Source organism: Crocuta crocuta, unplaced genomic scaffold, assembly GCF_008692635.1.
Source record: "Crocuta crocuta isolate KB4526 unplaced genomic scaffold, BGI_CrCroc_1.0 scaffold93, whole genome shotgun sequence".
Classification (NCBI taxonomy): domain Eukaryota; kingdom Metazoa; phylum Chordata; class Mammalia; order Carnivora; family Hyaenidae; genus Crocuta; species Crocuta crocuta.
The window spans coordinates 9,580,728-9,607,498 of NW_027529641.1; positions in this window are offsets into that span (position 1 = coordinate 9,580,728).

The following is a 26,771-nucleotide window of genomic DNA, read 5'->3' on the forward strand; positions in this document are numbered from 1 at the left end:
ATCTCCTTGGGTTTTCAGACTCCAAGGGTAGGGCTGGATAAAAACAATGCATGCATTGCTATGTGCCCTCTGGGTAGAGATTTGTCATTGCTACTTTTCACATCTTTCTCTTACCTATTCACCTTGGGTGGGTCCCTAAGCCAGGAGCCAGATCATGTACAATACAAATGGAGGAGGACATGGTTCCTTCTTCATTGCCATGCCTCTGGATGTCTAATGGCATTAACCTGGGGGAAAGTGCTATTCACTCCTGCACTGGACTCCCTGGTTCACGGTGTGTGCTCAGTAAATATCTATGAAATGAATAAATAACTGTGCCAACAAATACCCAGATGAAGAAAAAACCAAGGAGACTAACAGTGAAGAGCAGGGCATGACCAGAAAGACAGCAAACTGGGAGACAATAACAGGAGAGCCTGCAAGTCAGTCTAGAGGCACAAAATCACCCCCCTCTCTCCTCCAGTTTGGGGCAGAGCTGGTTGATGCATTCTCACTTCCTACAGCTCCAGAAAATTCTCTGGCTCAGGCTTGGCTTAGCATGATCAATAAAGTAAGAGAGGGGTTCCACACAGGGAGGCTTCAAACATTTTATTCTTCATCCATGCCAGCTTTCTTCTGAAAATTACATCCTGAGTAGATGAAGGAAGGTGTCTGCAGTCTCCACTATTGATTCCATAGGTCTATCCCTACTGCAAGGTGACAGCTGCAGAGAGTGGGGACCACCATGGAATGACAGGAGGACACTAGAAGTCAGGCTATCACCATAAACATGACAGACATTCCTGACCTTCACCAGGTACACATATCTGTAAGTATTAGGGAAGCAGAAGCCCAGACACCTCAAAGTTCATCTGTGTGGACCAATGTCCACTGGCCTGAAGATGGCCACTCCCTCATGCAGACCACCTTCTTTTAGTTCCAAGGATCCTACCTCTAGCACAAGCCAGGGAAGCAGAGGACTCCCCAAACAACCGTGGCTCAGGAATTGTCAGCCTGGTGAAATGGAAACTCAGGATCAGAATCTAAATGGACTTAAATGGAATGGGAAAAGATAGTTGCAAATGACATATCAGATAAAGGGTTAATATCCAAAATCTATAAGAAACTCANGTTCCTTGACACCTGCATTTGTTGACTGAGATTCAGAAACACTTAACCGAAAACTCTCCTAAATAGTCCTCAGAGCCACTGCCCAGGGCTCAAAGTGACCCCAAGCAATCTCTGCCTCCAGAGGCCACTTTTTTTCCCCTGGTTTTTACTTAAATTCCAGTTAGTTAACATACAGTGTAATATTAGTGTCAGGTGTACAATATAGTGATTCAATACATCTATATAACACCTGGTGCTCATCACAAACGCACTCCTTAATCCTCATCACCAATTTCCCACCCACCTCCCCTCTGGTAACCATCAGTTTGTTCTCTATAGTTGAGAGTCTGTTTCTTGTTTTTCTCTCTTCCCCCCCCCCCCCCAGCCCTGTTCTTTTGTTTTGTTTCTTAAATTCCACACGAGTGAAATCATATGGTATTTGTCCTTCTCTGACTGACTTCGTTTAGCTTAATACCCTCTAGCTCCATCCACATCTTTGTAGATGGCAAGATTTCATTTTTCATTCTTTTTTATGGCTGAGTGATATTCCAGTGTGTNATAAGGTGGTTTTATTTTAATAATCTGATCCGTAGGTGATTATCTGCTAATGTTAGTGACATAACTTGACTTTTTATTTTATATTTTTTATTTAAGTACAAGTTAGTTAACATACAGTACAATAATGATTTCACGAATAGAATTTAGTTATTCGTCACTTACATAACAGCCAGTACTCATCTCAACAAGTGTTCTCCTTAATGCCTTTTGCCCATTTAGCCCATCCTCCCACCCCAAACCCCACCCCAGCAACCCTCAGTTTATTCTCTGTATTTAAGAGTCTCTTATGGTCTGTCTCTCTCTCTCTCTCTCTGATTTTACATTATTTTTGCTTCACTTCCCTTATGTTCATTTGTTTTGTTTCTTAAATTTCACATATGAGTGAAATCATATATTTGTCTTTCTCTGATTGACTTATTTCACTTAGCATAATACACTCTAGTTACATCTACGTTGTTGTTAATGGCAAGATTTCATTTTTTTTGATCACTGAATTATATATATATGTATATATACATACACACACACACACACACAATAATACATACACACACAACCTCTCCTTTTCCGTTCATCAGTCAATGGGCATTTGGGCTCTTCCCATACTTTGCTCATTGTTCATAGTGTTGTTATAAACATTGGGGTGCATGTGCCCCTTCAAGTCAGAACTCCTGTATCCTTTAGATAAATACATAGTAGTGCAATTGTTGGGTCATAGGGTAGTTCTATTTTGAATTTTTTAAGGAACCTCCATACTCTTTTACAGAGTGGCTGCACCAGTTTGCATCCCACCAGCAGTGCAAAAAGGTTCCTCTTTCTTGAGGGAGCCACTTCTTGATCTTCTTTTCATCATTCCCCCACACCCACCCTGCCCCTTTCCCTGGGGCTCTCACTCTCCTTCTTGCTTCAGAGATTAAGGGATTTTCCAGACATGTCCCAAGAGGCATGGATGGCTTGAAAGGGGACAGTCAGTCACATCACCAACATCTGCTGCTTACTCAAGTCTGAGTGTCTACATTCCACAATTGCTACTTCTTGTTCAGACCTGCTTTGCTTTGTGTCTTAAGTCAAAATCTCCAAAAAAGCAAGAGTTTCCTCTTTGAGTCTATAAACAATTCTAGCAAATGATTTCAAATGTGATGTCATAAAGTGTGACAACAAATACTAGCAGAGACTCAAACATGCTGTTATCTTTGGTCCTTGAGAAAATCCTGATAGAAGCAATCACTTTAATGACAATCAGAAAAATGACATAGGTGCCAAATTAATGATGTGTGCTCTCATATCTGAGTCACATCCACAAACTGGAAAAAAAAAATAGCCCCTGCCCTCTGAATGTTTCAGTCCCAATGAGGGACAATGGGGAAGATGTCATTTTATGCTCTTACAATGTTTTATACCCCACAAAGTGCTTTCACAAATCTTAATGCAAATGTGTCTGACAATTAGCTTGGGGGGTATTCTCTTCAATTTACATATGAGAAAACTGAGGCTCAGAGAATGTATTTTGAAAGACTGGAGAAAACTGCAAAATGAAATAGCCAATGTCAACACTGAAATTAAGTAGACTGTAGCTTAGTTTCCACCTCAGCCACAGAATCAAAGATCATAATTAAAATCAATGCATCCTGTCGCTCTTCCCCTGGCCTCCCAACCATAGGTCAGAGATGTGGTGAGGGTACGCAAAGATGTGAGCCACTTCCGGAATCAGATGGGGAGATAAACGTTTATGGAACGTGTCCTGTGTGGGGCACTGTGCCAGGTGTCCCCACAAGTAATTCACATAGTCAGCATCTTCACTCAGGGATATCATCACCATTTGACACATAGGAAAGTGAATGTGAATGAACAATGTTAACATTGTCTACTGTATTGCACAGCCACAAAAATGTGATGGGTAAAAGTATAGGCTGTTACTATAAAGGTATAATAATCATGGTGGTGTAATATGGGCATAATGATACGCAAATCAATCAATGCAAGAGAACAAAGAACCCAGAAATAGATTCTGACTTATCTGACCATTTGACTTTAGACAGAGGCATCATTATATCTCAGTGTGGGTAGAACAGTCTTTTCCACAGATGGTGCTAGAAAAACTAGATCTCCAAAGAGAAAAAAAAGTAAACCTGAACCCCCACCTCACCCCATACATAACAACTAATCAAGATGAATTATGCACTTCCCTGTAAAAGCTAAACTAAAAACTTCAAGAAGAAATATAGTTCATAGCTTGGGATAGACAAAACTCTTTCTAGAACACACAAAGCAATAACCGTAAGTAATGCTAAGTTAACTTCATAAAAATGTTAAAATTCTGCCTGTCAAAAGTCACAACTACAACTCAATAATATAAAGACAAACAACCTAGTAAAATATGAATAAAATACCTGGACACTTCAACATCACTAGGTACCAAGGAAATACAAATTAAAACCGTAGACCACTATGCTCCTACTGAATGTCTTAAAGGAAACAAGTCTGACAGTACCACACACTGGCAAGGATGCTGAGCAACCAGAAACCTCACACCTTCTGGGTGGGAGTATAGCATGGTCTGGTGGTCTTTTAGAAACCTGCTCCATGACCTGGTAATTTCATTCCTAGGTATTAACAAGAAGAAATCAAAGCAGCTGTCCACAAAAAGCCTTGTATCAAAATGTTCACAGCAGCCTTATTCATAACAGCCCCAAACTGGAAACAGCCCAGCAGTTCAGCAACAAGAAAGTAGCCAAACAGCCCCTAGCACGGTGAAACAATGGAATATACACAGCAATGAAAAGGAACAAGCCACTGATAACAACATGGATGAATCACAGAAACATTAAGCTGAGCGGAGATGAGTACCTACTGCCCGATTCCTTTTACACAAAGTTCTAGAATAGGCAAGATAAATCTCTGATGCAGAAATAAAAAAAGTGGTTGCCTGGGAATGGGCATTGGAGACAGGGCAGTAGAGAACTCTCTGGTGTAATGTTAATGTTCCATATCTTGATAATGATATGGATTACAGAGATGCATTCATTTGTCAAGACTCATCTATAAATACACTCAAATTTGTTGCATTTCATTTTAATTAAAAAAAGAAAGAAAGAAAAGGTTGGGCTGGTAGGCTGAGAACCCCCTCCCTGCAGCCTGAACTAGAGGTATTTCCTTCATCCTGGCACATCCTTGTCCACACTAGTGCAGAGTGATGGGAAGCCAGGACAAATCAACAGAGGCTCACGGCATAGAAACCTGAAATAGAACCTAAAGGGCTCAAGGGTGTCATATGTAATCCACAGAAAGGAATGATGGTCCCTAGTTCTCCAGATAGGCACACATTCTGGATACTTTTTAAAAGTCTGGTAGAATACACATAACATAAAATTTAGTATTTTAACCATCTTTAAGTGTACATTTCAGTGGCATTAAGTACATTCATACTGCTGTGAAACCATCACCACTGTCCATGTCCAGAATTTTTCCATCTTCCAAAATTGAAACTGCACTCATTAAACACTAACGCTCCATTATCCTTCCCTCCCCCACTCCCCCAGCACTCACCATTCTACTTTCTTTTTCCTTTTTTTTTTTTAAATTTAAAAAGTTTATTTATTTATTTTGAGAGAGAGTGTGTATGTGTGAGCAGCATAGGGGCAGAGAGAGCAGTGATAGAGAGAATCCCAAGCACACCCTACACTGTCAGCACAGAACCCAAACTCACAAACTGTGAGTCGACATGACCTGAGATTAAATCAAGAGTCAGACGCTTAACTGACTGAGTCACCCAGGTGCCCCCACCATTCTACTCTCTATCTCTATGGATCTGACTACTCTAGGTATCTCATTGTGTGAAATCTGATAGTATTTGTCCTGTGGTTACTGGTTTATTTCACTCAGCATGATGTCTTAAAGTTCATCCATGTTGTAATACATAACAGAATTCCTTTCCTTTTTAAGTCTAATATTCCATCTGATGTATATACCACATTGTGTTCATATGTTCACCTCTCAGTGGACACTCGGGCTGTTTCCCCCTTTTGGCTACTCTGAATAATGCTATGAATATGGGTTTACAAATATCTTTTGGAGTCCCTGCTTTTACTTCTTTTGGGTACATAGCCAGAAGGAGGCTTCCTAGATTGGGTGATAAATTCTTTTTCCAATTTTTTTTTGAGGAACCACAATACTGTATTCTATAGCAGATGCACCATTTTATATTCCCACCAGCAATACACAAGGGGCCAATTTCTCCATATCCCCCGGCCAACATTTCTCCTANCCCTCCCTTTTCCTCTTCTCCCCCCCGCCCCCATCTCTCTCCCTCTCCCTTCCCTCCTCCTTCCTGCCTCCTTTTCTTTTCTTTCTCTTTGATAGTAGCCATCCTAATAGGTGTGAGGTGACATTCTGAATAGTTTTTAAAGAAAGAAGCAATTCTATGCTTCTTTCCCACAGGAAAAATAGAAGACATATTTTACAGTATGATTTCCGAGCAGAGCATCAAGCTTTATAGTTAGGAACAGAGGCACACAAGGCTTGGGTGATTAAAACGGGGGCCCTGTCTCCTCAAAATGCCTATGTTACATGCCTTGTATATCTGCACACACAGTTTGGCCAATACTGTATATATTTGATGCAAGTGTATATATAAGCCCTAGTTAATAGAAACCAAGGAGGTTTTGGGGTGCCTGGTGACTCAGTTGGTTAAGTGGTCGACTCTTGATTTTGACTCATGATCTCACAGTTCATGAGTTTGAGTCCTGCACTGGGCTCTCCACTGACAGTGCAGAGCCTGCTTGGGATTCTCTCTCTACCCTCTCTCTCTGCTCCTCCCCCACGTTCTTTCTCTCTCTCAAAAATAAATAAACATTAAAAAAATTTATAAAGAAACCAAGGAGATTTCATTATGTTTAAGTGTTAAAATTAAGAAACAGGAGATATTTACAAAAGAAACAATTTTCACTCAGAAAAATCTTTATTCAGGTTTTAATGGCGGCAGAAACATCCTCAAAAACTGAATAGAACTGCAGCATTTTTTCCTTCATATGACAGTAATATTGTAGGAAAATATGTATTCTAGGCACTAAAAAACCAATTCTTAGCAAAAAGATACTTATGTAAATTAACCAATAAACTATATTTAAGTCAACACAAAAATGGTATGCTTACAATTTTTTGACACTTTAAGAACTGGGGCAGATTAAATATCCTCAAAATTCCAGATATATTAGTAATTATCCTATTTCTTCTATATTTTGAGTGAATAAAATAGCCCATCACAAAGAGATATTTTAACCTGTATCCTAAGTAAATTTAGTTGGAAATTGCAGGAATCTGAGAGATCACGAACTTCGTAATAGCGAGTTCAGTTTTCATATGGCATGAAGAGAATGACCCTAGAAACTGCCACTTTGCTTTAGGGGAGTGCTCCCGGACTCATCCCCATTCAGAGCCCCACATTCTTGGGGGTTTACAAATGAAACAGGAAGGCCATGGAAGGCCTTCATTTTAGCTGCTGGTAAACCGCCTATCAGGTTTTTTAATGACTTGAGATTAAAGGGTATTTGGACTTTACAGGAGAAAAACTCTTCAGCATTGTTTTTGCCACAGTGATAGTTCTAACAAGTGCCCCCCATACCAGCTGGAAATACAAACAAGAGTCAGGGGCATTTCCTTCCTCTGGGTTGAAACAAATTCTAACAGATATAAGAACACTGCTCATAACAAAATAATTCTCAAGTTCACAGTGTGGTTTTGTCAGCTGCCTGGAACTGAATGAAAGTGGAAGGGAACAGCGCAGAGGGCCCTAGGGACCAGTGCTGCTGTAAAGACAGCCAGTAGGATGACCTCTTTAAGCTCTCTCCCAAGCAGACCACTCGTGTTGACATCTAAAACCTCAGGGTGTTGACAGAGAAATTCTATTGTATCTTCTTTAGGCAAATCATCTAATCCAGGCACTACAGATAATGTCAGAACCAAGCTTTCCATGGTGGATCATTTAAGTAAAGCGTGCAATGGATAAGCTCTGTTTCTACTTATATACCTGACCCAGGAAGTATGTAAAAATTATTATGTATCTGTAGTGTGTGGACACTAATTTAGGCAGCATTCTAAAAGGGTAATTGCAAATAGGACTGAGGTGTGAAAGTGGGGATGAGTAAGAAGCTTTTTGAATAATTAGACACTGGCAAGACGAATGAAGTGAGATCACTGCAAATAGAAAGTGTGAGTGGGCACTGGGGGTGCGAGGCACAAACCCGCACCGGAAGGGGCTGAACGCCCTGCCACAGGCTCCCGTAAGAGAAAAAATAAACAAATATTACACAAGGTCTGCCATTGTGTTCACCTGCCAGGAAAAGACAGCTGTCCTATATTCAATAGAACAACAGCTACAGAATTTTGACATTTTCTATAACTTCTTTTGCTTTTATCTTGAATGAAAATGAGCAAGGTTCAAAGTACAGGAAATAAATATGGAAAAAAGTGAGGGCTGCTAGATAAAATACAGAATGTCGGCTTACATTTGAATTTCAGATAAATAATGAATGTTTTATGTAAGTATGTCCCATGCACTATTTGGGACAAACTAAAACTAGAATATGATCCATTATTTATCCGAAATTCAATTTAACTGGGCATCCTCTATTTCCATTTGCTACATTTGGCAACTGTAAAGGAAGCACAAATTAGTTTGACCTTCCTAAAGCCTTCTTTGCTGGTCACCGTAGGGAATGCTAACGCAATGTGGAACAGGCAAAACTGTCGTGGAATTTTCATTACAAAGGGTCAGCAAAAGGCAGCCAGGACTGGCCACCATCAACAAGAAGTATAGCTACTCTGTTTTTTTCAATTTTTAAAATTATATTTGCCATTTTGTTCTCCAAACTGCCCTATTTTTTTGACTCAGATTTAAATATTACATATATGAGTTTAGGGGACTAACTCAATAGTTCCAGTATTTCCCCATGACCACACCACTGCAAAACCAAAAAAAAAAAAAATTTTTTTTTTGCCCTGAAATTCACCACTGTTACATAATTTGCCTCTTACTCAAGACACATGTGTCAGGCAAACTCCAAAGGTGATATCTGGCACTAAAATGTTTAGATACTCTCTCTAATGCAAAACTGTAGTACAGACGTAGGCGTTCACATTTCTCCCTGGGACAGGACATTTTAGGATGTGGAAGAAGATACTTGCATAACTTAATTGCTTTTTGGTTCTTCTGAAGTATTTTTCCCTTCCTTTTGGCACTATTCATAAACATATTATTTTAGATAGAGAATATCTAAAAAAATTTTACAGTGCAACATTTAATTCATGATTCCTCCATAGAAATGCATACTAAAAATAATATTATCCCAACTCATTTTATGAGGCATACCATGATACCAAAATCAAAGACAGTACAAAAAAAGTACCAGCAACTTTCATGAACAGAGAGAGACACAACAAACCTCAACAAAACATTAGTAAATAGAAATTTAGTGATATATAAAAAGAGTTATACACCGTAACCAAGAGGGCTTTATTCCAGGGATACAAAGCTACTTTGATATTCAAAAAAATCAAGCAACATAATCCATTGTATTAACAACTTAAATATTAGAGCCACATAATCATATCAATTGCCTCAGGAAAACATCTGACAGAATCTAACATACATTCGTGCTTAAAACACTCTACAAACTAGGGATCCAAGGGAACTTTCTCAAACTGATTAAGGGCATCTGTGAAGAACCTATAGCTACTGTCACAATGAATGGCCAAGTACTAAATGCTTTCTCCCTAAGATCAGGGACTAAAAAGGACATCTACTCTCACCACTGCTATTAAACAGAGTATTAGAAAATCTAGCAAGTCTATTAAGGCACAGAAAGGAAATAAAAGGCACAGAGACTGAAAAAGAAGAAATAAAGCTAATTATAGATAATGGAACAAGCTACACAGAAAATCCTAAGGAATCTACAGGAAATCTCCTTGAACTAAATAAATTCAGCAAGGTCACAGAAGATAAAGATCAACATACAAAAAACCCCATTTCCATGTACTAACAATGCACACATGGAAATGGAAATTAAAACACATTATAATTTAAAAACATTCAAAGTAAAATGTTTAGGTGTGAGCTGAGCAAAACACTGAGGTATTAGAAGGATAGACACAGATCAGTGAAACAGTAAAGAAAACAAAACAAAATAGATCTATACAAGTACAGGCAATTGATTTTAACAAAGGTGAAATACAATACAATGGAGGAAAGATAATCAAAATAATCTTTTTAAGCAATACTGCTGGAGCAAGCAGACATTCATAGGAAAAAGAAATTTAAATTTGACCTAAACATCACAACTTATAAAAAACATTAACTAATTTTAAAAGAAATCACAGGAAATCTTTAGGACTTAGGCCTAGATGAAAAGTTCTTAGACATGACACTAAAAAATAACTATCTGTCCTTCATCAAAATAAAAGCCAAAACAAAAACTTTTGTTCTACAGAAAACCCTTCAGCAGAAAGTGAAAGCTAGGTCATCATCTCTACCTCAGGAACAGGCACCCCCAGGGGATCAGGCCAGAGACAATACTCTACATCATCCTTACCTCTCATTCAATACACATAATCCCATTGGCCCTCCACTCCTCCCCAGTGGTCTGGAGAATCCCCCCTCCTCCTCAGTGTTCTAGATGAACCCCCACTCCTCCTCAGTGATCTGGAGAAATCCTCCTCTCCTCCTCAGTGATCTGGAGAAATCCTCCACTCCTCCTCAGTGATCTGGAGGAAGCCCCACTCCTCCTCAGTGATCTGGAGGAACCCCCACTCCTCCTCAGTGATCTGGAGGAACCCCCATTCCTCCCCAGTGGTCTGGAGAATCCCCCCTCCTCCTCAGTGTTCTGGATGAATCCCCCCTCCTCCTCAGTGATCTGGAGAAATCCTCCTCTCCTCCTCAGTGATCTGGAGGAACCCCCACTCCCCCTCAGTGATCTGGAGGAACCCCCACTCCTCCTCAGTGATCTGGAGAAATCCTCCACTCCTCCTCAGTGTTCTGGATGAATCCCCACTCCTCTTCAGTGATCTGGAGGAACCCCCACTCCTCCTCAGTGATTTGGAGAATCCCCCACCTCTTCAGTGACCTGGAGGATCCCCCACTCCTTCTCAGTGAGCTGGAGGAACCTTTTCTCTTCAGTGATCTGGAGCCCCCACTACTCTCTTCTTTAACATTGATTTATTTATTTTGAGAGAGAGCATGTACATGAGATGGGGAGGGGCAGAGACAGAGGGAGAGAGAATACCAATCTACATGGGGCTCGAACTCACAAACTGCAAAATCATGACCTGAGCCTAAACCAAGAGTTGAATGCTTAATGGACTGAGCCACCTAGGTGCCCAGTGGAGCCTCCACTACTCTTAACTGACCTCTAGGTCCCCCTTATAATCCACTGAACATCCAGGGGAACCTTTGCCAAATGCATATCTGACCATGAGCCAGCCCTTATTGTTTGAGATCCTGAAACACCAGAACAGATGTGATAGATTGGGGTGACTCAACCAGACAGCTGGACTGGGGCAGGGTTTCTCTGATGCCAGTGGGCCACTCTTCTAGCCCTTGGCTCCGTGGCACTCCCACAGGGACAGCTGTGGCTCAGAGCCCACCTTTAAGAGGAACACTGGGGCAAGGGGATCCCCCTCCACCTCCCGCTCTTGGGCCAGTGGCAGCCTCAGGCCTCAGTGGCTATGCTGCTTCTCACAGTGAATGGGTGCTGCCCTCAGCAACTGGATGTCACCATCACACAGTGACAAAGACACTAGGAGATAGGCACTGGGGAAAGCACGACCCTCTTGTTCACGTTCCTCCTCTTTTTGAATTCATATGTTGGCAGGACTGTAAGCACAAATGAGGGTTCTTGGACCAAATGAAAAAGAGTGAACTTATGATTACCAGCAGGCTGAGGGCTCAAAATGATTGTAACCCAAACTCTAGAGGGAACAGATCCTAACCTGAGGCTCTAATATAGTGGAGCCAGACACAGACTCTGAAGACACACCTAGTGCACCTTGCTTGCACTGGCACCCACTCAGCACAGGTGCAGGAACATGGGTGATGGCAGCCCTGGGGGGCACAGGGCATGGCTGGACCCCTCCTCACAGATGGCGATGCTTGAGAGGAACTTATCATCACCATGACCATATTTTACATAAACTTTAACAGCAGAGAAATCTGAAATCAGGGCATGTGGTTGGACCTAAAATCCAAGGATGAAGCTCCACCCTGTACTTCTGTACTTTGGTAGCCCGATCACTAACATGCAGCCTCTGTCTCATCACTGGACGGAGGCACTGACACGTGAAGGGATGCAGACAAGCTCCGCAGGGGTGTCTCTGCTGCAGGACTCTTAGGTACAAACAGCATCCATCCCTGGGACAAAAACCACGTGGGGCTGATTTGGGAGGTAAATCCTCACATCAAGGCTGGGATTCTTCAACAGCCCTACAAAATCATAATCACTTTCTAGGGTGATGCTGTGAGAGGTCACTGACACAGATGCAAAATATAAATGACACAGTTTAAAAGTTGCCTTAGTTGCTTAAAAAAATAAACTTGGAAGCGATGGAGGGGGGTGCCTGGGTGGCTCAGTTGGTTAAGCAGCTGACTTCGGCTCAGGTCATGATCTCACAGTTCCTGAGTTCGAGCCCTGTGTCAGGTTCTGTGCTGTCAGCACAGAACCTGGAGCCTGTTTCAGATTCTGTGTCTCCTTCTCTCTCTGCCCTTCCCCTGCTCATTCTCTCTCCCTTTGTCCCTCCACCTCTCTCTCTCTCTCTCTCCTTCAAAAAAAATAAACATTAAAAAAAATTTTTTTAAATAAATAAACTTAGGTGAGGTTTTTTTTTATTGCTATTGTTGTTGCTGCTGTTTTGTTTTTAAGTTCTTTAATTTGATCAGATGTGAACTAAACTATGTGCACGAAATAAAATCTCTTTTGCTAATAAAAATATTACCTCTTTTGGCCAGTATTCCCCATTAACAATTTCAAGACACAGGCAATAGATTCTGTAATAATTTTACAGGATGTTATACAATGAAAGCTCAAGGCTTACTCTCCAGACAATAGCAGTCTGTTTTCTATTAGAACTATCAAAGGTAACATCGAACCTTTGGAGGTTATCAAGCTTCCTTTAATGACAGACATCCCTTGAAGTTAACCAGATGGGTTTTTGGTCTATTTTTTTCCTCCTTTAATAGTTATCAGTAGTTTTGGAAAATGCACTTTTCAAGTTAACTCTCAGGTTTCAGAAAATACCACACATGAACAGGAAAATTAAAATCTATACTAGAGCCAAAACATTCTTCTGAAGATGTAGATTTCATGTGACCCCATTGACTACATCCCATTACCCAAATTTCCCCAAAAGGACTTTTTAGAATCCTTATGGTATGAATTAGCACATCAAAGGGATACCCAAAGTAACAGGCTTATGCTGTTTCAAACTGACAGGACATGCTCCAGGCAATCACGCCCTGGTGCTGAAGAGCATTCAGCATTATCTGTGCAAGACTAGGCTGGAAAGGCAAACCTCCACCAAGCCCAAAGGGGCTGGTCACTCAGGTAAACTTGATAAAGACTCGTTGTAAAATAAAGCACCACCTTTAATTTATCTGCTTCATAAACAGAGAAGGGGGCTGTGGAGTGGGAGAATGTCTTGGGGTTTGTGGCCAAAACACATGAACAGGACCCCTTTTCTTAGTCATGTTGAGACACCCCCTCTATCCAGGGCAAGGTATTTAACTTGACCTTCAGTTTCATCATCTGTGACAAGAGGGTAACATTGTCCCCTCATCCTCCTTCCCCCACTTCAAGGGGTCTGAGAGGTGATGTCCTCAGAAGCTTGGCTTAAATCATGAAGTGCCATGGAAATGTGACTGAAGTGGGTAGAAGGTTTCCTCAGCATCTGAGGGCCATTCTGAACCATATCTTAATACAAGATGTAGCCTCCGGAGCATATGTGACAAACGGGCAGTGACAGTTTAGCGGTCCGCTCTGCCACTGCTTGTCGACATGATCCATTCCTTACTCCCAACCCAGAGTAAGTTCATCAGGGCTAGGACATGCTCTGTTGGTGGATGGTATCATTTGAGCACAGTGAGAAAAACTTAACTGAGTTGCACAAGCCAACACGGGAATAAAAATTCCTCATTTAAATGCAGAATTTTGCCTCTACAAAAACCAATTCTCTCAGATATCTAAGAATAATTGCTTATTAATTATACCTGCTTGACCCAATATCAACCCAAAATACACTCTATTGTCACTGTAACTCTATTCACTCTACCTGAAAAACCTCACTCTGGCTTATCTCTGACTGGAAAGAATGTTGTATTTTTTGGAAAGCTCAAGTCTCTCATACATAGAAGCTATGGGTCCTGTAACCCAGCAATTCTACTCCTAGGTATGCACCCAAAAGGAAAGCATCCAAATGTTCAGCAAAAGACACATTCTAGAATGACCAAAGCCACAAGAGCCCAAACTGGAAACTACCCAAATGCCCATCAAGAGTGAATATCCAGGGTGCCTGGTGGCTCAGTTGGTTAAGCATCCGACTTTGGCTCAGGCCATGATCTTGAGTTCATGGGTTTGAGCTCCACAGTGGGCTCTGTGCTGACAGCTCAGAGCCTGGAGCCTGCTTTGGATTCTATGTCTCCCTCTCTCCCTGCCCCTCCCCTCCTGTCTCTCTCTCTCTCTCTCAAAAATAAATAAAAACATTTATATATTTTTTTTGAAAGAGTGAATATCATACATTTACACACACTGAGACCTAATGAGCTACAACAACTCACAAACACCCAGACTCTGTCAACATAACAAGAGTTGAAAGGAGCCAGAGGCGCATGCACCTGTGTGACACACACAGGTAAAGCATCAACAGGCCACACTATTCTAAGGCGTGAGAAGTAATAACAGTGCTTCCTCTGGGTGGGCTCCTAGGGTGCTGCATGCTTGGCATCTTGATCTGGGTATGGATTACAAGGGTGTGTTTAGTTTGTGAACATTTCTCAAGCGGTACACCTATGGTGTGCACCTTTCTTTCTGTGTGAGATCATGCTTCTATAAAAAGATGTAACCCAGGAAGAGAAAATGGTTCTCTCCTGCCAATCCCAGGACTTGGTTTTTCCTACTAGTGAAGTCAGAAAGAGGACCGATTTTCCTCAGCCAGCTGTGAGGGTGAGCCCCTGGGGGGCCCAGCAGGCACCTAGCCCTCTGATGGCTGGTTTCAGCAGTGACTGTGCCATGGGGGAGGGACCGGGTAAGAAGATCTCCTCCTGCAGGCCAGGAATTAAGGCTTGCAATTTAACCGGATTGCAAATGCCTCTGAATTCTGACAAGATTCGTGACTCTCTCCAAATTTATGGTGACTCACCTGTGATCTCGTCAAAACCGTGACAAAACCGTGACCTACTTAGTGTTAGAAAAGTGCCTGTAAATGACATCGCTGCTTCCCTATTTAAAGCATGTCTCTCATGACTTAAGCAAGAGCATAACAGAAGAAAAACCCCAAACTCACTGCATTCCGAAAGCTGGTTTTACGTTTGTTACTTGCCCCTGAAGATCCAAATTCTAATGTGGCACGCATGGTAATTAATGTCTTGGGTACCCTGAAGGCAAGGGCTAAGGGTTTGGATGAGACACTGCTGAGCATGAGCCCTGGGATCACATGTCCAACCTCACAGCACCACTACGCAGACCCACCCCACCAAGAGAAACAACCAGGCCTGGCAGCTGAGACACTGCCCCTCCCCAAGACAGCCCTCCTGAGGGCCAAGCGGGACAACATCCTTGAAAAGTATCTCAGACACCCAGAAACAAACCTCTCACCCATGCTTTTGGGGAGCTTTCATCTTACATGTGACAAAAATGTTTTAAAGATTTTTCTCAACCATAAAAACTCCAGTCAAAACTTCATTAACATGGTCTCTTTAAACCATGCCCTGACAGTGATTTTTTTTTTCCACCTGTGCTATGTTTCCAGTTCTTCTTTAAAAACTTACAATTTCAAAATGAAAGTCTGCACCATTTCTACTTAACAGAATTATACCAGGCGATGCCCACATTTTCTGCAAACATCTGCACAGCATCTCAGATGAGCCCTTGCTGAGCGTGGTGACAATGCACAAACCTTAGCTGGGTCACTTATTCATTCTGGCCTGTTTACTTATATATGTATTTTTTTCTGTTCTATGACTCAAACCAAATAGTTTAAGGACTGGCAGAGCTAGCCTGTGACATACAGTATGAAGCATGGGAATGCTCCTCCATCCTATGTAGGATGGGCTTGAAGCTCTGCACCAAAACAGTCCTCTCAATGGCAGGGTATCTCCCAGCCACTGCATGCAGCCTCTGTGAGGACTGCCCTGGGGACAGAAGGGCTACGGCGTGGGGTGAGTGGAGTCATATACCGGAACTTTCCAACCAGAGTTTATTCATCCTCCTTGGTGAAGTCTACCCAACATTGCAATGACATATTCACTTTGATGGAGAATTTGAAAATCAGGAGAGGATGATGATGACCCTTAGTTATTTATCATTTCAAATGCCTTCTATAACTTTCCTATAAGTAAGTTGGTTTCTTGCCATCCAAATACCTCCCTGCTCCCATCTTACTGCTTACTTAAAAATAACAGTAAATCTCACCACTGCTGTTAACATAGTGTTGGACGTCCGAGCATCAGCAATGAGACAACAAAATGAAAAAAAAAGGCATCAAAATTGGCAAAGAAGTCAAACTTTCACTTTTCATAGACGTCATGATACTCTACATGGAAAGCCCAAAAGACTCCACAAAAAGGCTGCTAGAACTGATACATGAATTCAGCAAAGTTGCAGGGTACAAAATCAATGTACAGAAACTGGTTACATTTCTATACACCAATAATAAAGCAACAGAAAGAGAAATCAAAAAACTGATCCCATTTACAATTGTACTGAGAACCATAAAATACCTATGAATAAACCTAGTCAAATATGTAAAAGTTCTATATGCTGAAAACTATAGGAAACTTATGAAGGAAATCGAAGAAGACACAAAGAAATGGAAAAACATTCAACGCCCATGGATTGGAAGAGTAAATATGTTAAAATGTCAATACTACCCAAAGCAATCTATACATTCAATGCAATCCCAATCAAAATTGTACCAGCATTCTTCTCAAAATGAAAACAATCCTAAAATTCACATGGAACCACAAAAGACCCCAAATTGCCAAAGTAATATTGGAAAAGAAAACCAAAGCAAGAGGCATCACAATCCCAGACTTTAGCCTTTATTACAAAGCTGTAATCATCAAGACAGTATGGTATTGGCATAAAAACAGACACATAGACCAATGGAATAGAGAAACCAGAATTGGACCCACAAATGTATAGTCAACTAATCTTTGAGAAAATAGGAAAGAGTATCCAATGGAAAAAAGACAGTCTCTTTAGCAAATGGTGCGGGAGAACTGCACAGCAATGTGCATAAGAATGAAACTAGACCACTTTCTTACACCATACAAAAATATTTTTACAAAAATAAACTCCAAATGGATGGAACACCTAAATGTGAGACAGGAAACTATCAAAACCCTAGAGGAGAAAGCAGGCAACAACCTCTTTGACCTTAGCCACAGCTATTTCTTGCTCGACACATCTCCAAAGGCAAGGGAGTTAAAAGCAAAAATGAACTATTGGGACCTCATCAAGATAAAAAGCTTCTTCACTGCAAAGGAAACAATCAACAAAACTAGAAGGCAACCGACAGAGTGGGAAAAAGATATTTGCAAATGGCATATTATATAGGGGGTTAGTATCCAAAATCTATAAACAACTTATCAAACTCAACACCCGAAAAACAAATAATTCAGTGAAGAAATGGGCAGAAGACATGAATAGACATTTTACCAAAGAAGACATCCAAATGACTGACACATGAAAAGATGCTCAACGTCACTCATTATCAGGGAGATACAAATCAAAACCACACTGAGATACCACCTCACTCTGATCAGAGTGGCTAAAATTAACAACTCAGGAAACAACAGATGCTGGTGAGGATGTGGAGAACTGGGAACCTTCTTGCACTATTGGTGGGAATGCAAACTGGTGTAGCTGCTCTGGAAAACAGTGTGGAGGCTCCTCAAAAAAATAAAAAATAGGACTGCCCTATGATCCAGCAATAGTACTACTGGGAATTTATCCAAAGGATACAGGAGAGCTGATCCATAGGGGCATATGTACCCCAATGTTTATAGCAGTGTTTTCAATAATAGCCAAAATGGAAAGAGCCTAAATGTCCATCTACTGATGGATGGATAAAGAAGATGTGGTTTATATTTACAACGGAATACTACTTGGCAATGAGAAAGAATGAAATCATACCATTTGCAGCAACATGGATGGAACTGGAAAGTATTATGCTAAGTTTAATAAGTCAGTCAGAGAAAGACAGATATCATATGTTTTCACTCATATGTGGATCTTGAGAAACTTAACATAAGACTATGGTGAAAGGGAAGGGGAAAAATCGTTACAGAGGGGGAGGAAGGCAAACCATAAGAGACTCTTAAATAAAGAGAACAAACTGAGGGTTGGGGGAGATAGGTGATGGGTATTGAGGAGGTCACTTGTTGGGATGATCACTGGGTGCTGTATGTAACCAATGAACCATGGGAATCTATCCCCAAAACCAAGAGCACACTGTACACACTGTATGTTAGCCAATTTGACAATAAGTTATATTTTTAAAATAAAATAAAATAAAATAACAGTAATTTGGTGGTGACTGGGTGGCTCAATCAGTTAAGGATCTTACTCTCAGTTTTGGCTCAAGTCATGATATCACAGTTTTGTGAATTCAAGGGTTTGTGCTGACAGCATGGAACCTGCTTGGGATCCTTTCTCCCTCTCTCTCTGCCCCTCCCCCACTTGGGCTATCTCTGTCTCCCTCAAAATAAATAAATAAGCTTAAAAAAAATACTAATTTTTAAATGTTTATTTATTTTTGAGAGAGAGAGAGGGAGCCAGAGCATGAGCATGAGCAGTGAAGGGGCAGAGAGAGAGGGAGACATAGAATTGGAAGTGGGTTCCAGGCTCCAGGTTGTCAGCACAGAGCCTGCCATGGGGCTTGAACTCACAAACTGTGGGATCATGACCTGAGCTGAAATTGGAGGCTTAACTGACTGAGCCACCCAGGTGCCCCATTATAATAGTAGTTTTTAAAAGCAGAATTCTGAGGCGCCTGGGTGGCTCAGTAGGTTGGGCATCTGACTTCAGCTCAGGTCATGATCTCACGGTTCATGGGTTCGAGCCACGCGTTAGGCTCTGTGCTGACAGCCAGCTCAGAGCCTGGAGCCTGTTTCAGATTCTGTGTCTCCCTCTCTCCCTCTGACCCTCCCCTGCTCACACACTCTCTCTCTGTCAGAAATAAATAAAACATTTACAAAAAATAAAAGCAGAATTATTTGACACACCAGCCTTCTCCATCTCACACAGCACTGGCCATCCCCTCAATGGGCCTGGACTGCATACACTCATTTTCCTGATATCTGCACATACCTTTCCCCATGCCTTAAACCTCTCTATATCAAGGAGAGGAAAAATGAAAGAGGCTGCTAAGCCTCTGGCTGCCCTGCCCTTGCTCTGAGTCTGACAGGTGGATAGATACAAGTTACCCATGGTAGCCAGCTGGCAATGTTAGAAGGGGCAGCCTTCTTGCTCCTCTGCCCCATGAAGCTGGCTGCATTCTGGTTCTATATGATGTGCCCCATGGGGACAGAGGAGCCAGCTTGGGGCAAGAGAATACCTCTCAGCATGGGCCCCTCTTTATAGTTCCTGAGAACTCAGTGAGCATGGGCAGGTGGCCCAGTTGGTGGAAGGCCCACGATGGGGCCAGTCTGGGGCATCCTTGACCACCCTCAATGTTCTCACTACCAGGCCCCTCCTAGAGCCTCTGGAGATACCCCCTCCCTTCCTGCACCTCCCACACTCTCCAAGACCTTGTAGGGCCCTATGTTCTAATTTTTTTTAATGTTTGTTTATTTTTTAAAGAAAGAGAGAGAGAGAGCATGAGAAAGTGGGGGAGGGGAAGAAAGAGGCAGACACAGAATCCAAAGCAGGCTCCAGGCTCTGAGCTGTCAGCACAGAGCCCAACTTGGGGCTTGAACTCACAAACCATGAGATCATGACCTTAGGCAAAGTTGTATGCTTAACCAACTGAGACACCTAGGTGTCCCTAAATTTTTTTAATGTTTATTTATTTTTGAGAGAGAGACAGACAGAGTATGAGCAGGGGAGGGTCAGAGAGAGGGAAGCAGAATCCAAAGCAGGCTCCAGGCTCTGAACTGTCAGCATGGAACCCAGCATGGGACTCAAACTCATGGACTATGAGGCCATGACCTGAGCCAAAGTCGGACGTTTAGCTGACTGAGGCACACAGGTGCCCCACGGACCCCATGTTCTAAGCTGGCCCTACACACAGATGAGGAAAGGCCTGTGTAGGCCTAGAGAGGAAAGTGTTCTGAGTGTAGCAACAGGCTTAGTAGACCCCACAGGAAAGGAAGAACAGTAGGAGGGGGAGGGGAGGAAGAGGAGAAATATCATTTTGGGAATGCCAGAGCACAAGTGGGCTCACAGACTTGGGGCTGCATCAGATGCATTCTCAGAACTGTGGCCCCCAGAGTGCAGGACCCCAGGTATTCAGCTATTCTGGGGGCTGCTTCCTCCTGCTTCTACTTACTCCTCTCTCTGCCTCTGACTGGCTCTGACTCACTAGGATTCCTGATCTCAGGAGTCAGATCCACACAACTCCTTCTGGTCGACTGAGAAATTTCTATTAGGCCAAAAGCAGCCACTGTTCTACCTGGGGCCCAAAGTGTCTTATTTTTCTTTTGTGGGGGTTTGGAGAAAGAATGTGGAATCATAAAGTCCCTGAGTACACTGCCACTAAGTTCAGAAAGTTGGGAGGAGCACATATGACAGAGACCAGAGTAAAATTGCAAAAGGTGCTGACTGGAAACCAACAAAACAGGAATAAAGGGAAAGCTCTGGCAATGGCACTCAGGAACAAAAACTGGCAAGAAGTGTGGCTCTCTGGGTTTTGGTGATCTGCCATGCTGCACTGGAATAATTCACCGGCTTGCCCTGGAACACATCCACAGCAAAGCCACAGTGCCCAGCCCTCAGGGAGCCCTTGATCAATAATCAGTTCACCAACCACAGCACATTCAATTGATGCATGCCATGTGGCTGCAGAAACCTCAGTTTAAGAGGAATATTTAATACCGTGGAAAAGGCTCAAGAAATAATACCAGGTAAAGAGGAATACAAAACCAGATGAAATATTCTTTGCACACAAGGTTACCTCTTTTCCAATGGGTGTTTTTCCAAAGAGTATTTTCTACTTTTATGAGGAAGAAAGTTTGAGACAAAACGTCTTTTGAACAATTGAGATGACATAAAGCCAAGGGTAGCACAATTCAGCCAAGATTAAATGTAGAAATAGTCAATAAAATGCCGAGAGATGAGGAAGCAGGGTGCCCAACGGGTTGACCAGGATGCCCAATGGGTTGACCATGTCTGTCATCTGCTGGGCTGGATCTGTCTGCATGGTATGAGTGTTGAATGTCATGCTGTGATCCTACTACAAAGTTCAAGATGTCACAGGGGGACACTTGGGGACATTTTACATAAACTCATGACCACTTCAAACCTCCTCCCAGGAGTAAATACAGGCAACTTGTGCTGTGTGCCTCTGAGACAATTTCTTCTCATTCTCAGCACACAAAAGAACAGCATTTAGAGCAGGACCATGGCGAACAACTGACTGATGTGAGTACAGACAGAAATGCACAAAGGGGTGCAGTAACACATCAAAGAGCAAGATGAGTGCTGTCTCATGCTAAGCACAACTAATGGGTGTCCCCACTCATTGCTACCATGATTACCAGGAGAACAAGTCTAGCTGTGAAGACTCCAAGTCATAGTGACTTGGTAATGGGTTCTACACTCCCAGGAAGTAAAGTGACCTCAGACTCCAAATTTACTGTGTGCATGGTCTTTTTTTGGTGGGGGGTGAGGTTACTAGAAGACTTTTTGGGGGTACTAATGGTACAAAGGAGTGCAACACAGGAATTACCTTCTTTTGTAGATCTAAAGAATTTTTCCTATGCCATGACCATGAAAAACACCTGCAACCTGCAGATCTTTGGGAGCTAGGATCCTAACTACATGGTTCCCAGGAAAGCACACACTCTGTGATAGGAGGGCATAGAGGGGCAGGCTTAGAGAAAGGCTTGCAGAAGGGAAACCTTAAAATATGTCATGGAAGAGGTTGGGGTGCTTGAAGGACAGGCCCTACTAGGTATCTAGAAAGGGGCAGGGAAGCCAGCAGCCAAGATGAGGGCAAGGCAGTCATGCGCTGTGGTGTAGCTGGGATGAGGGTGATGAGGTAGAATAGTCTACTTGGGTGCAGTGTCTAACCTTGAACTTCAAGTAACAGTTTCTCAATTATAGGCAGTACTCTAAAATTTTTCTGTGCTTTTAAAAAAGTTTTCTCCAATGGACCTTGCTAAAGAACTTCAGCTGCATATCATATACCCAATAGGTTCGAGAATATTCCAGCCATCAATGCCCTTTCTCTGCACTGACCCAACCAACATTCATCTCCTGAAGTACTATGTGGTCTTCTATACCCAAGCTTTGCGTTTTCAATCTTGTTGATAGGGGAAAAAAGAAGCAAACAAGTAAACTTCCAGAAAATATAACACACTCAGTTGCAAAGGATCAGCCAGTACTTTGCCTCTGAGCAGATGACAGCGTTCCCCAATGTAACCAATACCATTCCATCCATGACTGAGCACTCGGTCAAGAAACTGCTCACTGGGCATTCCTAGGCCTTGGCACACAAAAGTACTGGTCACCCTGCCCTCTCATGGCTCTACTTTCCAACCTGTTCCCAACTTCAGGCAAGACATCTACTCAACACACCTATGGTGTCTGTGTCTTGTGGCTAGCTCTGTCCTGATCCCCATACTGAGGACATCCCTGTCGCATGCAAAGTACTTCCACAGCCTTCACTGAAGACTGCATGACTACAGATAAAGGGCACAGGCTCCGAGGGTCCTCAGTTCAGATGGCCACCTAAAGCCTGAGAAAACACAACATGAAGCAACTCCCCTCGAACAGGGGCAGCAGACCCAGAGAACAGCAGGATCAGGCCTCTACCCCACAAAGCCTACCATCACCAAGATGTTCAGGTAACAGATTATTATTCACAAACTATAACATACTGTTTTTAAGAGATGGATTCAAGCATTTTGTAAAGTGATCAAAACTCTATGTAGGGGCGCCTGGGTGGCTTAGTCAGTTAAGCGTCCGACTTTCGCTTGGGTCATGATCTCGCGGTTCGTGGGTTCGAGCCCCGCGTCGGGCTCTGTGCTGACTGCCAGCTCAGATCCTAGAGCCTGTTTCGGTCTGTGACTCCCTCACTCTCTGACCCTCCCCTGCTCACGCTGTCTCTCTCTCTCTCTCTCCTAGAAATAAATAAAACATTAAAAAAAAACTCTATGTAAACAGTATGACACCTTTTAAAAGACAAAGGGTATAGGAAATGAAGGGAATTCATGGAAATGAGTAATATAGTCACAGAAATAAAAGCACCAAACAGCTGGGTTTTATGGTGAGTTGACATACACTAGGCAAAAGGCAGATGCACAAAGTGGAAGTCAAGGCTGAGCAGACTATACAGAACGAAGTATAGAACACTAGAAGAAAGATGATGTGAGAAAAGGCCGAAAAAAACAAGAGTGGAACAAAAAGGTCTGATAAATCAGTAAGTGGAAAAGAAAAGAAAGGAGGGAAGTGGTAACAGGCAATCTTTGAGGAGCTAGTGGCTAATAATATTCTAGAATTGATGCCAGCCATGAATCATCCATGTGGGGAGGCCCCCGGAAACCACTAGATGGACGTCTCATTCTCTTATCTTCCCAGGTATCCAAGGAAGCTTCCAGAGGGCTATATTCTCCAAGATCTCACACATTCTGGTTGTGTAGGTGACCCCAGGGTGTTGATGTCCTTTCCAAACATCAGGTATATTTTGCTCTTTCTCCATATTTGCAACAGCACAGTGATGGTATTGATCATTTCAACTGATTCTTGGGTGCTGTCTACAGGGCTGTGGGACTCAACCCTGCTGGCTTCTCTGAAGGCATGGACCACTGATTATCCATCCCCATGACTGACAACCCCTGTGTATTCTATAAAGCAGTAGGTAGGCGGAGAAAGAAGAAAAGTATTTAGTTTCAGCTTATTGTCTTTTTGTGCATGGTGGATGCCCCCTAAATCCACGCACATGAAGACTCCTTCTACACCACGTGGCTGGCAGATGCCCAAGGTGCACAGGCTGAAGGAGGTGCCCCAGAAGGCAGCCTGCAGTGGGCCTGACTGGGGCAAAATCCTCACCAACTCACTTTCCTTAGGATTTAGGACTTTCTGATTTTAAGTTTACATGGCTTTAGCAAGATGGAGAAAGTACAAAACTGAGGGTTGTTAACATGTAACAGTTAACATGTAATGTCTATAATAAGCAAATGTATCCTAAATTACTGAAAGTAAGCTATTCCAAAATATACTTTAAATCAATAAATTTGCAGCACGAAGAGTCCATAAGAGAGTTCAAAGCGTTCATGAGCTTCAACTCTACCCAAGAAAGCTAGGGCACACTTCCTGGGTGTGAAGAACTAATTTGGGTGCTTGTAAAGACAGTTTGTGCTTCATGAGATAGACAACTAGCAAACTGTGTGCCCCTCTAACTTGGCTCACCCGAACAGGGACATCTGCCTCCCACAGTGGCTGTGAAATGTAAACCAAATAATGTCAATAAAGCACATGGCAGTCAGTCACACTTACTCCTGCTGCTTATGGATTACAGCATTTATTTAATATTCATTAGTGATTAAAGCAGGAAGTATTCACTCAAGCTTTTATTGATTTATGTTCAAAAGGCCATCAGATTTCTGAGGTAAAGGTGGTTGGTCATCCCAAGGCCATTGAGACACAGCAGATGTGGGATCAGGCCACACAGGTGGAGGAGGCCTGGGCCAGATGTCTAGTGCAGTACCTGTCTGTCTCCTTCCTCCAGGCTGCTGTGCAGGGGAGGGCCTTGCGGATGTCAAATGTCTATCTAGTATAATAGCTTTTCTAACAGTAAAGCTTTTGTGCAAAAGTGTTCTAGAGTAAAATAAAACCTCTTCTTGGAAAAGGGGCTCCCAAATTACAAACCCTAAACAATGTTCAGTCCCTGTGAGAAACTGTGACCTGTTTCTCTTGCTTAAAACATAAAGAATTCCCAAAAATTATAAGCAAAACTCCTCAGCATCCATACAACCATGGTGTGATGAGACAGAAGCTTCTCCTGATGGGATTACTTCTCTACACTTTCTCTGAAAGCCCCAGAACAAATGAAAGGGAGAGAAAGAACTAGAAAGAGAAACATATTCTACCCTCAGTGAATCAAAGAGACAGATACAAGCACAAAGTGCAAATCACCAAGTGCTCCAGAACCCATGCGGTCAGGAATGGACACTGAGCCAGTGCCTTCCTGCTGACCCCTGGGGAGAATTAGACCCCTCCGGGAGAAGTGGCTTGGCATTGATGTGGCTAGTCATGAAAGATCTTATGGATGTGGGAACATAGCCACTGAGTAAACCTCCACCTGTGAACCTGGCTTCATACAGACAGAAAAGAAGGCATCACATATGAGACAGGAACACAAAAGGTCCGCTCGGAGCCATACCCAACTTAACCATGAAAATCTGGAGAACGCAGCCCTACTGAGCAAAGAAAACCCATTTGGACAAAGTGTATTCCAGACCACAAACTTGGATCGAATGTGCACCTGCCCCAGCATTACCCCCAAACCCATTCTTCAACAAAGGACCCTCCATATTTTAAAAAAAAGGACTAAAATCACAAAGTAACCAGCAAAGGAATCAGGAACAGAAATGCGGAAGGGGAAGGAGGGAGAGAAAAGTGAGCAGATGGAGATGGGCGAGGAAATGTTCATAAGGAAATAGGGAAAGTGTCTTTTCAGTAAAATATCCTCCATAGTCTCTGTTAGTTTCCTATTACTGCTATCACAAAATCGCTATGAATATTGTGGCTGAAAACAAGAGAAATGTCCTATAGCGCTGGAGATCAGAAGTCTGAAATGGGTCTCACTGGGCTAAAATCAAGGTACTGCAAGGCTGCCTTCAAGAGGCTCCAGGGGCAGAATCTGCTCCCCATCTTTTCCAGTTTCTAGAAACCACCCCTATTCTTTGGCCCGTGGTCCCCTTCCAGGAATTGCATCACCCAACCTCTGTTTCCAACCTTATATCTCCATCTCTGACTCCCCCTCCTTCCTTGTAATTACAGCAGGCCCACCTGGATAATTCAGCATAAAATCCCCATCTCAAGACTCTTAGTCACACTGGCAAGGTCCCTTCTGCCACCTGAAACAACATATTCACAGGATCTGGGGACTAACACGTCAACATCTTGAGTGGGGGGGTCCCTATTCTGTCTACCACAGAAAGAACCTTTTTCCTTGCCTTTTCCAGCATCTAGAGGCCACCCCTTGCCTAAAAAAAACATCAAGACAAGTCTTTCTCACAATGACACCGCTCTGGCTCTCTTTTTCCACATTTAGGGGCCCTTCCAATTACACTGGCCCCTTTTAGTAATCCAGGATAAACCCTGATTAGGAACATGAATTCCATACTTAACTTTCTTTTTCCTCAATTCTTTATTTTTTAAAGATTTAGTTTTAATTTTTATTTTGAGAGAGAGAGAGAGAGAGAACACAAGGGCAAAGAGAGAGAGAAAATCCCCTGATGCAGGGCTAGAACTCATGAACCACAAGATTATGACCTGAGCTGAAGTTGGACACTTAACTGACTGAGCCACCAGGTGCCCCTCTTTTTTCTCAATTCCCATTCTCCTCTTCTATGTAAAGTGACACATTCACAGATTCTGGGTATAAGGGTAATATTAACATCTTTGATGAACCATTATCCTATCTAACACACTCTCCTAAAAGATTTTAAAGATCAAAGACAGAAAGAGAAGCAGAGC